A 17,697-nucleotide genomic window follows, 5' to 3' on the forward strand; every position below is an offset into this window, starting at 1 on the left:
TGTTTCTTCCTTTCCATGATTTAAGGACATGGGACGTTTTCCTTCCTCATCTACCTCACCACCAGCATTGTGGACCTTCTTTGAATAGAACAGGGTCAGTGAACTTACTCTATAAAAGGCCACATTGCAAATATTTTAGGCTTCATGGGCTGGACAGTTTCTGTCGTAAACTGCTCCACTTTGCTTTCGTAATGTGAAAGCAGCCATAGACGATACGTAAACAAACGAACGTGGCTTTTTCCCAATAAAACTTTATTTATAAGACTAGACAGCGGGCCAGAGTTGGCCCACGGACTGCAGTTTGTGGATCCCTGCTATAGAACAACGAAAACAAACAAAATTAGCCACCCACCAACTCCACTCTGCAAGAATTAGAAAGTCGCCTTGCTTTTCAAAATGAGTTTTTATGTAATGCTACGTACACAGGCATTTCTATATTTACTTCTAGAGCTGCTTTGAGACCCAGCCAGAGTTGTACTGTAACATTCTCTATATTCACCATACTTTGTCAACTGAAAGCAGTAATTAGGGCCCTCAGATTCATGCATTCATTTCATAAAAACCACATACCGGCCACCGAGGTTACACCCGTTGGTACATTCATCAATGCTTCTTATTTCACTTTTCTTCTCGTTGCACACAGTATAATTTTGTTTACCACATTAGGCACAGTAGCGAGGATTTTTCTCCACCATGGACACACAATCAAAAGAAAAGGAGAATATTGACTATACTAACCTTGGCCCAAGACATCTGTGTGAAAAGTTGAGCACAGAAATACCATTTCTCTGGTTATTTTCGCCGCTCTCCTGAGCGCCATTGGGCAGGGATTTCTTGTCATTGTGGTGACACAAATAAAACTTCATTAGCATTGCCATTCTGATCTTGGTAAACACGTTTATTTACACGCCGGCACTGCTGAAGAATGAAGTCATAGAAAAGTTCGTGGTAGGTGGCCCTGCCTTTTTCGGGAAGGCAGGAGCACCTCAGTTAGACAAGCTGCCATTCAGCTCCCGGGGTTAATGAAAGTTGGGGGGGGTGGTGCCTTTGCAAAGGGGACAACAGCACTTGTAATCAAGGCCAGTCACATTTTTATCTAATGATATGTGTCGACGTGTGTAGTGTTTTTTTTCCTAACTCCTTGTTCGCTTGCTTGCCCTCCCAGGGCATATAAAAAGGATAAACCTAGTCTCCATTTGATGGCTGTTAGCAATCACTTACGTCGTTTTTTTTCTTTGTTTTTTTTTTTTGTTTGTTTGTTTGTTTTTTGACGAGTCATGTACTTCTCAAAGACAACAAATCCTGAGAAGCTGGGGCCCCGGTGCGTGTCTGAGATTGTGAGAGGGAACATGTGTAATTGTCACACTGGACAAAAAACACAATGCGGGGATCTGGCCCCGTTTCCTTCTCTGAAAGTAAAATGTGAAAAATAAGGGAGGGGGGAGATAAACCAAGCCAAGTCATCTCTTCCTGGGACACTAATAATTTTATGGCCTCCGCTCTGCTCCAAGTGTTTCATGTATTTTAACTCAGTCAGTCCTCACACCAATGCCGAGGGGTTGCTACTGTTACTATCCTCCGTTAAAGACACGAGAACAGTGCAAAGAAGTTCAATTCTTTGGACAAGTTACATACTTCCTCATGTCGCAGGGCGGTGATTCTAACTGAGACTTATGGCTGCCGAGGGGGAAGGAGAATGACGACTAACCAACATCAAGACAGACAGAGCTGTGTGAGGCGAGAGAGCTTTCATCGCTGTCCCCAAACAACTACATTTACAGAAGGTTGACGTTCAATATGTCTAGTCCTAATAAAAGAGGAATACACCTCATTTGGCAAACAAGGAAATGGAGTGTGGAGGGAATGATACAACTTGGGAAAACTCACATGCCTATCTAGTAGCTTGGCAGAGGGGAGACTCAAACTTGGTTCTGATTTGCAGCTTGATTTTCTTTCCACCACTCCTCTACTGGATGCTGTAAAGGGACGAAGGGACAGTCTGACCCCTTCCAGGATTCTGTGATGTTTGGTTACTAGGAGACCTCTAGAGTTAGGAGCATTTATTCCCACTTACGGGCCAGGCAAGATTTCTCAAGAGTTGAGATCTAATCATGGCGGCCATCCAGAAGACGGGAGATGGTTACCAGTTGTGTCTGTGGTATTACTCGGGGGGTCACAACACAACGATAAGCTTAGTCCAAGCGACCAGAGCCACGGTCCTTCCCATGCTCCCCAGAAACTAAAGGAAAGGCAAGATTTAAGGACTCGAGGTAAGGAGTACCCTGGCCCACACCAAGGGTTACAACCATATTACCACTAGCAAGACCACCTTTCAACCTTTCAACCTTCTCGAACACTGAAGATTTGGTGGAAGAGTCATCCGAAGGTTAGTTCATTTGTTCTTTCATCCAAATGTGCCGAGGAAAGTTCTCAGGAATTGCAGAGATCACATTTTTGAAGTGTCTACTGGACCGATCACAAGCTGAAGGCCGCTGTACCAGATACTCAATGTAAGCAATCACCTGCCTGCCAGCCGAGCCATCTGTCAGGTTAGGGTGGATGTTTGCATATCAAGGTGCCCAACCCTTCTAGGCAGAAGGGCTGGTTCCCCGAAGTAACCTGGGCTGGAGGCACCAGAGGGCATCCGTGCAGCCAGTGGCATGCGGGAAGTTCTGAAGGTCAAAGCTGGTAAAACGAACATTGTTGGAAACCCCAAAGGTCAAAGTCAGGTACACACTGGAACAACACAAGGCCACAAAGCAAAGGGAGGGAGGCACGTAGCAGGACCAAGGCAATTGTCACGGTCGCTTGTGTCTAGCAGAAAATCCCAATTCACAAATAGGAATCATAGAAGTTCTAGAAATCACACAAAGTACGCCGAGTGTGGTTTGTTTGTTTGTTTTCTCCCACAGAAGTTCCAGGGTGGGCTGTTCATGGCTCGTATAGCCAATCCGTGCCACGTGGCCTTCGGGACCACTTTAGTTACAGAACTGCTCGCTGCAGGGATAAGCGAGCCCCGGATACAAATGTCATCACAATACAAGCTGCTTCCCCTGGTTATTTGACCATCCAGTGGGAGTATTCCTGATCAGGAGGCATCTTTCCTCCATGCGGGTCCAGCCTCTTGTAGGCCCAGGCAACTATTTGTTCAATAAACCTATTTAAGAAATGTATCCAGGGAACTGGGGACACAGATTCCTTCCGTCTTGTGGTTCTGCCATTCCCCTGAAGCCCCCAAAGCCTCTGCATGTGGCCAGACGTTGGAGGGTGAGCACAGAGGAGGGAGTGTGGATGCCACTGGGCCACATCTAGAATTCCATTCAAATTCCATCGGCTGCTTTTGGTTCCAGCCCTGCTCCAGTCACGCAGCCTGGTCTCCCCAGCTGGTCCCAGCCCTGGGCTCCATTTCCTCCTGGGCTTTCCGGTTTCAGCCCCACCTCACTCACCCCCATCTGCCCAGATGCTCTCCCTGCTACTGCCCCAGGTCTCTCCCCCTGAAATCCTCCTGTCGCTGCCAACACACCTGGCGTGGATCACAGTATTGGAGGACCACGTGTTCACTATCAGAATCCCCACTCTCAAAACTGTTTACAGCTAGTGAGTGCGTGTTTTAGGGCAAGCCAGAAACGCACTTCCCCTTAGGCTTTATTTGTGCAACAAAATGAAATAGAGTCGAGTATCTTCTGTATAATCTGATGAACGTCGAGAGTTGCATTGAATAATTAGACCATTATCTTTGTGTGTGTGTGTGTGGGGGGGGTATTTTTGAATAGAGAAACAGCAAGGGGTGCGTTGTCAGCACCCCTCCTCTTTAGAATGTGTGGAGATGGCTTTTGTGTCTGTGCCACCTGGTCAGCCCAGAACTTCCAAGGTCTCTGGGCCATCAGTGCAAGAAGTCTCTCCGTTGTTATTTACAAAGTGATTTCTAGCCGCGGAGAAGTGGATTTCATGAGGGCAAAACTTAGGAAACAAGTGAAGTGAAAAGGCACCAAGCAACTAGTCTGACCATACATCCAAAACAGAAGTCCTGTTACTGGAAAACTCCCAGGCCACCGAAGCAGAGAGGTGACCAGCACATGTCCCAGCTTCCCAGGGCAGCCCCGAATTCAAAGATTCTCTTCCCTGAACACCCCAACAATTCTCATAACTGCATGTTTTGATTTGGGGTTCAGAAAATGGCCACCATAGAGCCAGGGCTCATGAAGGAAGCCCCTGCTTACCTGAGGGCACAGTGGAAGGTGAGGTCTGAAGGGTGCTGATAAAGAGAGCCGCTGACAACCTTACGGAGCCCCCTGGCCTGGCGAGGGCAGCCAGCTCGGAGCCCACCCGGAGGAAATGCAGGCAGGAGCCTCCTCCCCAAACTGGGAGGCAAATGCCATCTGGTTCAAATGAGCATCAAAGGCAGCCTTGCAATGGAAGAGAAGTCCCAAATGGGTCCCTAACTGCTCCTCTCCCTGCACTGCTGGGTGTGTGGGCGGGAGTGACTGTCCCGGGTCCCCGGAGAGCTCTTTCAGCATCTGCTTCCAGGGAGAATGGAGGGCAGAGCTGGGAGCTGGCAGTGGGACTCCTGGCCTGGCCCCTGCTTCAGGGAACAAAAGGGAGGGAGGCTTTCTCCCTGGGCTCCTGCCTGCACCTCTCTGGTGTGTCCCAACCTGGGTTCCTTATGCACCCAGAGTTCTTGGGTCTCGGGTTGTGGCAACATGTGGTCCTCAGGGCCTGGGAGCCCCACTTGGTGTTCAGGCGTCACTCCCATAAGAGGATGAGAGAGCATATGCTTCCCTGGGCACTGGCCTCAGTTGGAAAGCAGGACCCCGGCCTCATTTCAGAGGAAAGGGATGGCGAGGGGCAAAGGGCAGGGCAGGGGATCTAGTCTGCATCGCGTTACAATTTTGTTTTTGTGTTTCATTTTCAGATGAATAATTCAGTGGCTATGCCAAGGTTGAAATATTTTTCTGTTTTCAGTAAGATGTGAGAAAAGAAAATGAATTTTAATGAAATGTTTTGGTTTACTTTATCAGAGGCTTCCAGGAGGGTGGGATTCCCACGCCCTAAACAGATGTCAGCTGTTTTATCCTCTTGCCTGCAAAAGGCACAAGATGCCCTGTGCAGCCCTTGGCCGTGCCCCATTTCCGGGATGGGAAGAGCTCCCCGTGAGCACCGAGTTGGCAGGAATTAGAGGCCACATGCCTTTCAGAAAAAGTAACATTGCAAGTGATGAGCGTGATGTCTTCGCTGACACAGACGGCAGGTCCCCAGAGGTGATAGGGCCATGCGTGTCCCACTTTCCTGATTCCTGAGCCCGCCGCTCCCAGGAAGGACTTAAGCAGCATAGGATCCTGAACACAGGATTTAAGGGGAGGGGGGGCGACCTGAAGGCAGAGCAGTCAGGTGGAGATGAAGTCACAGACGGCTGAGACTATGTGTGAGCTCATTTATATAGCTGCAGGCTCCGGGCATGCCTTTAGCGGAAGCTTCTGAACTAAGTCAGCCACCAGCAGACCACATGGACTTTCTTAAATGGGATTGCTGGTGGGGTTCCTCCGAATTCAAGAACATGCCTGCCTAAAGGGAGTTGTCATCTAGAGATCCGTCAAAGGAATGATTTGTTGAGCCCTGAGCATGGCGCCAGTTTGGGGGGACGAGAAGTAAAGGTAATGAGACCCTTGCCTGCAAGAGCTTATGAAAATATGCTTGTCGAGGCAATAACTGACCGTGGCAAACCAGAGAAGATACGAAGATAATCTGTACTCAGGTGCTCCTGGCCTGGATTCTTGGCTGCCACCATCCTCAGGGTGTCGCCCTGTCTAAAGACCCAAGCAGATATCTAAAAAGACAGAAAAAAGAGCAGCTGTTGCAAGAACACAACTCCAAGAGATTTCTATTGCCACAGGGGTGTCATAGTAATTCTCTTTTCACATACTTCTCCACTTAAGGATTTCCAATCATGTTCTAATTGTGTATTGTTGTATCCCTGGTAAGAAAACGGAAGGGGCATCTTTGTGGATGCCCCTTACTGGATATTTAGAGGAGGCATGGGAAATCACAATGCCAGCTGCCTAGGACCAATCTTTGCTCTGCTCCTGTTTTGTGAACTATTTTACTGAACTTGACATTGAATTGTTGCTTGTTTTAGACTAAAGAACAAATCAAGAAAATCAGTTGTTACCACAGTGCTACCATATGGTAGTTACCTAAACGGTACCTTTTACAAACATTTTAGTTTTATTAAAATTCACTTATTAGTTACTGAACAGTTCTTAACATGAAATAAGATTATATGAGACTGTAACCAAATAATCAAAAATTTCATTGTAGGGCATCCGGATGGCTCAGTTGGTTAGAGTGCGAGCTCTGAACAACAGGGTTGCCAGTTCGATTCCCACATGGGCCAGTGAGCTGCGCCCTCCACAACTAGACTGAAGACAAATTAGCTGCCACTGAGCTTCTGGAGGGGCGGCCGGATGGCTCTGTTGGTTAGAGCCCAAGCTCTTAACAACAAGGTTGCCGGTTCAATTCCCGCATGGGATGGTGGGCTGTAACCCCTGCAACTGAAGATTGAAAACAGCAACTGGACTTGGAGCTGAGCTGTACCCTCCACAACTAGATTGAGGGACAATGACTTGGAGCTGATGGGCCCTGGAGAAACACACTGTTCCCCAATAAAAAATTTTTAAAAATTAAAAAAAAAATTTCATCGTAACTAGATATAAAAATGAATGAATAGTTAGATTTGTTTTTCCCCCCTTTTTTGCACAGTAAAATCTATTTTATTTTTATTATTTTTTTACTGGCAAGAGTACATAAGCAAATATTCAATATGAGGAAATTTTCAGTGTTTACATTTTATTTTTCTGGCCACTTTTGTTATTCATTTCACCTTTGTGATTATTGCTGAAAATAATCCAGTCATTTAAAGGAGGGAATTATTTTCTAATACTCCCTCCTCTATTTGGTTAAATTAAATAGTAATATTCATGAAGGATATAGTAATGAGCTAAATATGTTCTTGAATATATTCCTAACTACTTGAATGTATATCAAACATATAATATGGATTTATTTTTTTGAAGAATATTCGTATTCATTTAAAATGTTCAGGAAGATAATCTTCAATTCAAGGTTTTGGTAAATTGCTAAATTTGGTGAATCACCTGTTTGGTGTCTTAACCATTCAGTGAGTTGTCTTTACCCACATGCGATGGATCGTGTCATCTCTATTTATCTCCACAGGAAAGCTGAGATGTAGAGCATGTGAAATAATTTGTCTGAGCATCAGTATGAGGGGCTGGGATCTGAACCAGAATCTTCTAACTGCCAATCTCACTCTCTCGGCCATTATACTATAACTCTTCCTTACACACATTCTGCCGCCGGTTTGCTCCGTTGGTTAGAGCCCGGTGCTCTTAACAACAAGGTTGCCGGTTTGAGCCCCACATGGGCCACTGTGAGCTGCGCCCTCCACAACTAGATTGAAACAACTACTTGATTTGGAGCTGGTGGGTTCTGGAAAAATGCACTTAAATGAACGTTAAAAAAAAAACCCAGAAAACTAAAGTTGCCAGTGAAATGGCGTCCAGTGGGAACTTCACCGGAAATGCTGCCCAGGTACAGATGAATAGCTAAATGGGGATACAGAACTAGGGTCTACCCACCTGGAAATCAAACACCCTTCCGCCCAATCACCAATAAGGAGAGCACTGCTCAGAGGCAGAAGCCTGATCTCAGAGTCAAGAGGGTGAAGATGGGTTTCACAATTCTGACCTTCATGCCGGAACTAGAGATTTGAAAGGTGAGCAAAGCTTACTCAGTAGGGTTCAAAGGTCATAACTCAAAACTCTATGAGCTTCCCACAGCCTGAGTCTGAAGGGAAGGAGTTCAGGGAAAGGAGGCAGGAGAACAAAACCAGCACCCAGAGGTAGGGTATTCTCTCTTTCCCCTCCCCAGTCACCACCAAAGGCTGATTATTAGTCTTATCAAAAAATCTTGTTCCCTCAGTGGCGAGACAGAATAATTATCTCAGCAGTAGTCAGCTCACGGTCTTCTTCAAAGCAGTTTGTGCCAGGATATTCATTTTTAAAAATAGATTAACTTTTCAAGAGGGAGCCTCTTAAACCTGGTCAGAATGTATTTACAACTCACCTGGTGAGAGGACGCATATCTCCGAGCTGGAATGCTCTCTCATTCGGCCTTGCTCAATTGAATCGAGCAAAGTCGTTTTGGGATTGTCCCAAAAGAAACCCTTTTATCTCAAGGCAAGTGTGTCTTAACAAGGCCCGACAGGTAAATGAAGCCAGGTTTCCACTCACCGAACTCTTTGCTCCCCCTTTCTAAAGCTTAGACCCGACTTCATTTGTCTTTCTTTTAAGGGAGGAAATTACTTACGGAGTTAGCCGCTGCCAGTGCAAGCAACAAGTTGGCTCCCTTTTTCTCTTTTAACTGTTAAGAAACACTGTGTCTCCCTTCTTTCCTCACAAATCAGTTGTACATAAGCTGGAGCGTGCTTGCAACGCAAGGTCAAGATCAAGGTGTAACTAGGACAGTCAGATTCAGTCCTGTTTGGTTTTTGCTTCCCACTGGGTTGGCTCTGGAATTGAGGCTTTTTTGGTGGTGGTTGTTGTTGCGTAAACAACAGAAGTTTATTGTCTCACAGTTCTGGATAGAATTTATGCTTTGGATATACCTTTAGTGCATTAAGGAAAAGTCAAAGTTCACGACTGCGTACCTCCAGACACCCAGTGCAGCTGGAGCCCCAGCCATGCCTACCATGGGCTCCTCAGCAGTGAGGACACCTGTGCTGTGTCCATTCCTACTCCTCCAGCAGCTGCAGATGTGGATTCTGGAGGCCTGCATGGAGGTGGCGTTGGTCCCTGGGCCACACTTGAGACAAGAGAAGGATAATTGATAAGATCGTCATATACTTTTCAGCAGGAGGGCACACTCAATTTCTAAAAGCAACTCACAAATGTGAAGCGGGTCTTGAGTGGTCCGTGGCTTGCCAGGCATCCTGGGAGCAGCTTCTCCCAGATTCTCTGCTCCCAGCCCCAAAGAATCTAAGAGTCTAGTAGAAAAGTGACTTGTCTCCCCTGGCACTTTTCACAGTAGGTTTCCTTGACTCAGCACCAACTCTGGTTCCAACAAAAATGAGAGGCAGCCGGAGCAGCGTTTCCTCCCCTCCCTCCTCATCCACGCTGCCATGTCCTGTATTGAGCTGTGGCTCATATCAAATGTCACTCGGGGATGACTAATAGTGGATGCTGATGAAAAGCCTTCAGCCTTACGGTAAATGAGCCCATGCAGACTTAGAGCAAGTCATCTGACAGGTCACGTGGGCGGGGCGGGGCTGTCCCCTCCCACTCCCCTCCCCCCCAGTTCTCCCCCTCCCTCCCTGCGCTCCGTGACTCAGTGGATCACACGGTCCTCCCTCCAGGGAAGGGCAGGCGTTACATAAACGCCAGGAGTTCACACCCCAGCCACCCGGAGCTGAGCGAACACCACGACCCAGACGCCTCCTCGTTTAGCTCCGAGCCATCTCTCGATGGGGGCGCCCGCCTCCCCGCCCTCCTGGGATTCACAGGAAGGTCTCGAGACACCCGAGCTTCCAGTACACAAAAGCGGGACCCAGGAGATTGGCCCTGAGTTGCAAACCCAGGAAAGACAGCCTCCTTCCTTGGTCAATTGTGCGTTTCAGAGAAAGCGATTCCTCCCCCTTGCCAAAGCCGGCAGGGGCAGGGCGGGGTGGAGGAGAGAGGCCGGGAGACTTCTTCTATTATATAAACTTGTAATTGCTCTGGCTCCTGCGGCTGGGGCAAGGCACGTTGTTTCCAACCAGATGGATTGTGAGGCCCCGCAGCTTCCTGGTCCCCCCTTTCCTCTCCTCTCACAGTCCCCTCTTGCCCAAGCCCCACCCTTCTCCCTTCCCAAGTCTACCCACATTCCCGGTTCTTTCCAGGGCTCCCCTGCATAAAAGGGCACCCAGAAAGCATTCATTTTTTAACATGGTACTTAATTGTTACATTCACGTTGGCCCAGCCTGCTCGCCCTGGCTGCAAATCCACATTTCCGGACCCTTCCCTAACTCAGGTGGACAATCCACGGACCTAGACCAGTGGTCCTCAAACTTTTTTGAGGGTGCATCAGAAGACGCTGGGGGGCTTCTTAAACACTCAGAGTACGGAGCCCCACCCTCAGAGCTCTGCACAGCAGGTCTGGAGGAGGCCCTGGGAGCATGCATTTCTACACATTGCCGAGTGGGCTGATGCTACTGACCCACGGTTATAGAGGGGGCGGGGCTGCAGTTTCTATTTTGTCCTTTCTTAAACAAGGTTTGCCAAACAAAATTTTAGTGTAAACAGGATGTCAGGACCAGCCTCCTCTCCAGTGTGAAATGGGACCAAAGTCTGTTTAGCTGCAGGATTGTGAAAAGTATATGTAATGTGCGAACCCCATGATTTGGATCAGGCCTCTCTATGGGCCATATTATTACTATTATTATGAGTGGTCAAGGCCACTGTGCCAATTAGCAGGCGAGCTAACGATATTCAGCAGGTGAGGGCTCCAACTTGGACCCCTGACTTGTGATCTAGAATAATTTTTCCCACTGCCCTCGGGTGTAGGGAATGTCTCTTTAAGACATGTCTGTGACACTGGTACCTCCAGCTTTCACTGATGACGAAGCATCTTCTAGCGAGTCCCCACCGCTAAGGTGTGTGGACTTGTTGGTTGTTTATAAGCCTGACTGAAGTGATGAATCAGGGCCATTCAAGATGCCACTTAGAGCTTTTGTGAAATACCCCCACCTGAGTCACCCAATCTCTCCTGCTTTTTAAAATCGAGGTTTTCAGGGACTAGGGGCAAGTGTGAGGTCAATTACTGCTACAGCTGCCCCCCCAGCTCCACCCCCCGCCCCAACTGCCTCAGAGCAAATACCCCTAGAATGAATGAATCTTTGAAACTTCAATCTGGAGCTTAAGATTACTCCCTCTGAGCCCCTGAACTGGTCATATAGGTGCCTAACCTGCTTCCCCTGTATTTTCAGCAAACAGGGCTGCTTGTCACATCCCTGCACCTGCTTCCCCAAGCCCTCTGAGAGACGGCTGCTGCTTGGAGAGTCACAGAAGTGAAAGGTATGGGCAAGGGAGGGGTAAGTGGGAAGCACAGAACCCAGCGTGGCACAGCGTGACATAGTGGGTTACGTGAGAATGTGGCATTTACATTCCTACATGAAACAAGATGCTAAATGGCTAATAGCTTCCCTGGGGTTCAGTTCCCTGCTGGGGATGCCTTCTACCATAACGTCTCTTCTCATGAGAGTTTAGGCGCATTAAAATGTCACAGCATATGCTCACAGGTGAGGAGGCATCCACTCATGCTCTTGACATTGATGCTGAAACTCTGTGAGGAAGAAGAACTTTCCCACATAATCCGACTACTAGTTGGTATCCATAGGTAGTTCCAGGTTGTTTCTTTTTCCATATTGTTTCTTTTTTTCTCTCTCCAACCTGACTCTGATTCTGCCCTCAGTCTTGTTTCATAGTTACTCTTATTTTTAATTCTGCTCCCCCCATTTTAGACGCACTTGGCCTTTAATATCTTGAATTTCCACTTTGGTCCCCTTAGTTTGTTAGGGAACCACAAAGGTTGTTTTAGAACCCAGTCAGGCATAAGGAGATTTGTATGCCTAACGTGTCCACAGGTAGGTGGCATCTGTAACTAGAAAGGAATCTATTTTAAATCAGCGTGTTAGTCTGAATATTTATTCTGAGTTTCCTTGAGTGTTTGTCATAGAGCAGTCACTTATTTTCTCTTTTCATCTTGGTATTTTCCTCCTGGGTCAGTCATTCTTTTTAGCGTACCCTCAGGTATTTTGATAGAAAGATTCTGATTTTTCTAACCTTTGACAAATTGAAGTGCATGGCTCATATTTCTTAATATTGCAAGGGAAGTTTTCATTGTTTCTGTGACAACTATTGATGTATGTAATACATCCAGACCTGTCATTTGCAGAGACACCCAGAGAGGCAGAGGTGATATAAAACTAAACTAATTACTCACTTGGCTCCCTTTCAATGTTGCGACACGATTGTCTCTCCTGGGTTTTAAGCACCTTTTCTTATACAGCAAACATACTGAGACCCTATTGTGCCAGGCCCAGTGCTGCTTCGGGGAATCGTGATGGTGGCAAAGTGTAAACTGATTTGATCTCTAACGGTGCCATGATAGGAAGTAGTACCAGGGCTATGAAGGCAAGAGGAGGGGGTATCTGACCTGTCTTTGGGAGACCAGGATGGCTTCCAGAGTAGGTGGCACTTCCGCTGAGTGTTACAGGGAAAACAAGAGTTCAGTGGACAGAAGAGTGGGTCACTCAGTTAAGATGGCACCTGAAAGCACTCTTTATGTAAGATCTTATCTGTCTACAAATAACAAAGACCCAGACAAAATAGTGGCTGACGCAGGGAGAAGTTAATTTCTCTCACACATAAACAAAGGGCAGCGGTGATATGGACACTCTGCAGGTGTCATCTACCCAAAGTCCTTGTATCTTGTTGCACTGCCATGCAGGACCTCTTGGTCCAAAATGGCTGCAGGAGCTCCAGCCATGACAGTTTCATTCCAGGCAGCATAAAGGTGGAAGGAAACGCAGGAAGGCCTTCTCCTTTTAAGGAGGCCTCTTGATATGCCATACTTTCCCCATTGATCAAAATGTGTCAGTTCATTCCACAGAGCTGCAAGGGGAAGCTAGGGAATGAGGGCCTTACCTGTATGGTAGTATATCTAGGTAAAGTCAGGTTGTAAGTAAGGAAGAAGGGGAGTTATTGGGAAGCAACCAGCTGTCTCTGTCAGAGTGGTGATTGTGGGTGGAGAGAAAGCTATGTGAGCGAAGGAGGGAAGGAAAGCTTATCTTGTTTCAGGGAATAGATAAAGATAAGTAGGTCAATTTGACTTAGAGTTTGGTTTGCCAAGAGATAAGGCTGAAGAAATAAACAGATGCTCAGTGGTGGGCGGTCTTGTAAGCTGCGCCTTGCTGAGGGGCTGGAGTTTTATCCTCAGGACCACTGGGAGCTGGTGAAGGAATTTCATCCTTGAGGCAGACGGGAAAATGCACTGGGAGGTGACAGCAGAGACTTCATTAGAAAGTGATGATAACCTTTCAGGAGAAACTATGACAGCCCGAGTTAGGCAGTGGCCTCAGGGATGGGGAGATGTGAACAGATTCAAGAGATACCAGAGAGGTAGAACTGGTCAGATGGAGGTGGTGAGAAGTGGCCAAAGATGGCAGACGCCCAGGCCCCTGGCAGATCTGACACCATTCACTGAGATGGCAGAAGATGCTGGAGAAGGTGGGTGGCAGAGGCGAGCTTGGTTTGGACACATCGCCCGCATTCTATCTACACACATAGTTTGGCTTGATCCGTGTTTTTTTTTTTCTGTTTTTTTTTCTTTTTTAGTTTCAGGTGTACAAAACAATGTCATAGTTAAGACATTTACACCCCTCACAAAGTGATACCCCCCCCCAATCTACTACCCCTCTGACATGGGATGTAGCTGTTACAGTTCCACTGACTCTATTCCCTACGCTGTACTCCACATCCTGTGACTATATATATATATATATTAAATTATAGCTGACATTCACTATTATTCAGCTTCAGCGTCAGGTATACAGTGCAGTGGTCAGGCATCTACACCATCCATGAAGTGGTCTCCCTAATAAGACAAGTGTCCATCGGATACCCTACAAAATCTTCACAATATCATTGATTACATTCCCCAAACTGTCTTTCTTATCCCCATGGCAATCTTGTGGTTACTGATTGTGCTTTCTACTCCCCTCACCTTCTCCCTCATCCCCACCCTCCTCCCATCTAGCTACCCTCAGGGGTTGATCCATTTTTTTCGCAGCTTTGCTGAGGTATAATTTTCATACCAAAAATGCACTCATTGGAAGTGTATGGTTGGATGCATTGTAGTAAATAAATGTATGCAGTTGTGCCACCACATTCTGTTCCCCTGCCCCAGAAAGTCCCCTCCTGCCCATTTATAGTCCATGCTCTCACACCCAGCCTCAGGGAACCACTAATTCGCTTTCCATCAGATCTGTTTTTTAAAAATGTGATTTCAATAAAAAGACAAGTGCAGTGACTGTCTGGTAGGGAAGTGAGGGGTGGGCAGGGGGGTCATTTTCCCCAGGAGGGTGTACAAGAACCCTCTAGGGGTCTTTTTTCAGACTGCACATCTGTCCCTTCCCACAGGCAACCGTCCCCGCGTGAGCCACTTGTGAGAATCGGGGGTGAAGGGTGGGGAATATCGTGGGGAACCCCTGAACTTGTCAATTCTGAATAATTAGTTTAATGGATATTTTATTTCATTGTTTTCAACCAGACATTTTGGCAGTTGTCTAGCTAGAGCTCTGATTCTGGTTATATCCCAAATCCTAGAGAAGATGATGCTTGAAAGCACCCTTTATATAACAGGGTTTTTCAGGACCATCCCCCAGTTTTCCCGCCGGGGCTCCATGGTGCTGAGATGCGAACCCCAATGGCCACACTCCTTGGATATAGTGTTTCAGGTGCAGTCCAGCAATTTACAAGGCCAACGGGTGCCCCAGCCTCGCTTGATACGATAACCACATTTTGGGGCTGTGAATAATCCCACATGTAAGTGAGAATGAATGATTCTTTTTTTAGTGGCAATGCAACCCTGTTTAATGACTTGAGGACACACGGTTTTGGAGTCCCTGGTTTCTTCAGGAAGACTGTTCAATCAGCAACACCTTTTCTTAGTGCTTGACTTTAATCTTATTATAGATTTCTAAAGTCTCTCCGACTCCACTTCAATGATATCTATCTTGAGTAATGTCAGGATTTCTTAATTACTTGAGAACACCATCAATGCAATGAAGCCAGAGACTGCTCTTTTAGAAATGAGAATTATGTGGGCACCTTTTCCTCTGCTCCCCTAATTGTCTCAAAGCATTCAGGATCGAAAGGGGCTTTAGGGTAGGACCGTCGCTCTCACACATTTCCATCCCTCAAAGGGGCTTTTCTACTGTTTTAACCTCCCTCCATGTTTCTGTCACTTCCATAGGTAGGAAAAGTGATATCAAACACTGTAGAAACCACAAGCTTTAAAAACCATTAGATCAAATATTATTCAAGTTCAAGCACTTTCCTTGTGAGGGCACAGAACTGGCATCACTTTCTCAGGGCTAGGTGGCGAGAGGCGATCACCATGTATTCCCACACATATTTCTTGAGCACCTACTATGTGCCATGCCCTGGGGATTCGGCCGTGAACAAGAGAGGAGAGGTCTCTGCTCTCCGGGGCTGACGTTCTGGCAGGGCAAGAAATAGACGAGCCATAGGATAACCTCAAAGTAGTAAGTGAAGTAAAGAATACAGGGTGGTGCTGGTAATTGATGTGAGAGCCTCTTCTTAGAAGGGTCATCATGGAGGTGTATTAGTGGAGGTGGAATTTACGTGAGCCTCAAATGAAGAGAAGGAGGCGACTAAGGTCAGGGGGACCATTCCAGAGACAGGGCCCGGGCGAAGACATAGCTTGGCACACTCAAGGCACTGCGAGGGGGCCGGGCTCTGAAGAAGCAGGATGTAGGAGGAGAGTGGTGTACAATGAATGGGGCAACTGCCAGGCCAGCCCCAGATCAGCGCAGCTGTAGCCCAGGGCAAGACATGCTGCCACAGACAAAGAACGTCAGGGTCACTGGAGGGCTTGAAGCAGGTGAGTAGCAGGATGCCCTTTGCTCTGCAGGAGAATCACTCTGGCTGCTGAGTGGAGCCACGTGGGGTAGGGTGGGGGGGGGTGGGGGTCGGGGTCCAAGAGAGGAGACCGGGGTTCAGGTCAGGAAGGTATTGCAGCATAATGGAGGGGAGAGATGACTGACTCTGCCTTGGAAGGAGCTGAGGATACATTTCATGCAACTCAGAATTGGGGCTCCCTCCTGTTGTCTCACAAAGATCGGAGAGGCCCATATGGCCCCAGGGGCATGGTGGGAGGGCCGCTATGTGCCTGTCCATCAGGGTAGCAGTGTGGTGGCCCCATCACTTAATCTGTAAGGTCGCTGCAGGGTGACTGCCAGTTTGAGTAGCATTATGGGTTCTGGGAACTTCAGCAGAGGAGATCCAGTTTCCCCGAGACCCCTCCAAGAGCCTTTCCTCCCCTTCAAAGAGACCATTTTTCTCTCTCCTTCCTGCTTGGGGACCTCCAGCAAAACCTGTCCAGTGAGCTGGGAGTTTTTCAAGACGGGATCCTCTTCCCTCACACACAGGCTTTGAGCTTTTAGTGCAGCAAAGCTCCCTGAGGTAAAGACTTACAAAAGGCCTGACTCCTTGCTTGGAAATGGGGTGGAGGAGGGAAAAACACAGACGGAAGCATCCATGAATACCTCAGAAATGTCTCAGGCCTCACCTTTCGCTCTGTTTGGTCTGAGGCTTGTCGTAGCGCCATAATGCCTCCTTACCACCCTGCCTAGGGCACCCCTCCCATCTGAACCCCACGGATTTGCTGTCTCTGCCCTGGGTAGCAGGCAGCCCCCAGTCGCTGGCTGCCAAGACCCTGTAAATGCCCAGGCCGGGCTGGGCACGTCAGCGCCTCCCCAGGGAGCCGGAGAGTGTTTACTCGGCTGGCAAGGAGGCTGGCCTTGGCGTGAGAAGAGGCCTATTTAGAGTAGAAGGCCCGGAAGGGTTTACGGAGGGCCGGCTGCTGAAATAGAGCCGTCATTAAGGAGAGGTGAGCAGCCGTTGGACACTGGCGTAGTCAGTAATGACGTGGGCACAAGCACAGGTCAGGGAGGGCCTTCCTAGAATGTGCTGTTTGCTGTTTGTTTTGTGGGGGAGGACAGTCTGCGGCCTTTTGGGGAAAATGGGGATAAAACGATATGTACTTAGTGCTTGTGAGAAGCAGAGGAAGCCCTGGAAGCAGAAATCTTTCACTTGGCCCCCGAGGCACAGGTGGGCCTGGCTGGGACCCAGGGGCCCGTGGTGGGGCTGAGACCTACAGGCTGGAGAGGCCCTAGAGACCCACGTCACAGCGAGAGCCAGTGACAGAGACATCTCACATCTTAGCTTGTACTTCACCTGCAAAGACCTCAAGATGAGTTTTTACTCTTCCCCTTTAGGATTTATTTGAAAATTCCTAGCATTCTTGGAAGGTCTCTTTACCTTAGAGTCTAAGACTTAGACAGATTTTCATACGTGCTCTTTGAAAGTATTTACAAACTCTTCCTGAAGTTTCTGTGACTTCTCTGCATTGACTTTTCCCCAGGCACAGTAGCTTCATCAGAAATAATTTCTCTGATAAATTCCTGAAAATGGAAGCCCTAAATGTAGTGGTCACGTTGTTTGTGTCTGCCCAGCACCCTTTATTGGGGGAATATCTGTCTCTCACTTTTTGGTCCGAAAAGATGGGCATGGGACCCAGGACAGAGATGGTGATTGGTTAGGAGTAGACACATGACCCAGTCTTGGCCAATCATAGGACCACTTCCTCTGGACTCCACGATTGGTCTAGGATGAGCTTGTGACCCAAACAAGGGCAAAAAGAATTCCTTTTGGGAATGGATGCACGTTAATTTGAAAAGAGATGTGCTTTCTACTGGAGCTGTTAAGTGGGGCATTTTGCCTGGCCACAGGAGGGAGTCTGTCTAGAGTAGGAGAGAATGGAGCCATAGCACAGGGAAAGAGA

General features: G+C 47.7%; 2 long non-coding RNA genes across 8 annotated transcripts in view; one reads left to right on the forward strand and one right to left on the reverse strand.

The window, feature by feature from the left end:
* The window catches only part of LOC109444912 (uncharacterized), a 95,025-nt gene that overhangs the window by 31,976 nt on the left and 45,352 nt on the right, over window positions 1-17,697 (forward strand). For 6 of the 7 annotated variants that reach the window (XR_012491364.1, XR_012491370.1, XR_012491367.1 and 3 more), the window contains exon 3: window positions 11,036-11,123. The exons of the other annotated variant lie outside the window; for it this stretch is intronic. This is a non-coding gene — a long non-coding RNA (uncharacterized LOC109444912). The remainder of the gene's footprint in view (window positions 1-11,035; window positions 11,124-17,697) is intronic. 7 annotated transcript variants of the gene reach the window in all.
* Window positions 246-9,280, reverse strand: LOC141568265 (uncharacterized). Its single transcript, XR_012491371.1, has 3 exons — window positions 8,961-9,280; window positions 8,383-8,877; window positions 246-5,824 (listed from the first exon to the last, which is right to left on the reverse strand). It is a non-coding gene; the product is annotated as an uncharacterized LOC141568265 (long non-coding RNA).

Source organism: Rhinolophus sinicus, linkage group LG13, assembly GCF_036562045.2.
Source record: "Rhinolophus sinicus isolate RSC01 linkage group LG13, ASM3656204v1, whole genome shotgun sequence".
In the NCBI taxonomy this organism is placed as follows: domain Eukaryota; kingdom Metazoa; phylum Chordata; class Mammalia; order Chiroptera; family Rhinolophidae; genus Rhinolophus; species Rhinolophus sinicus.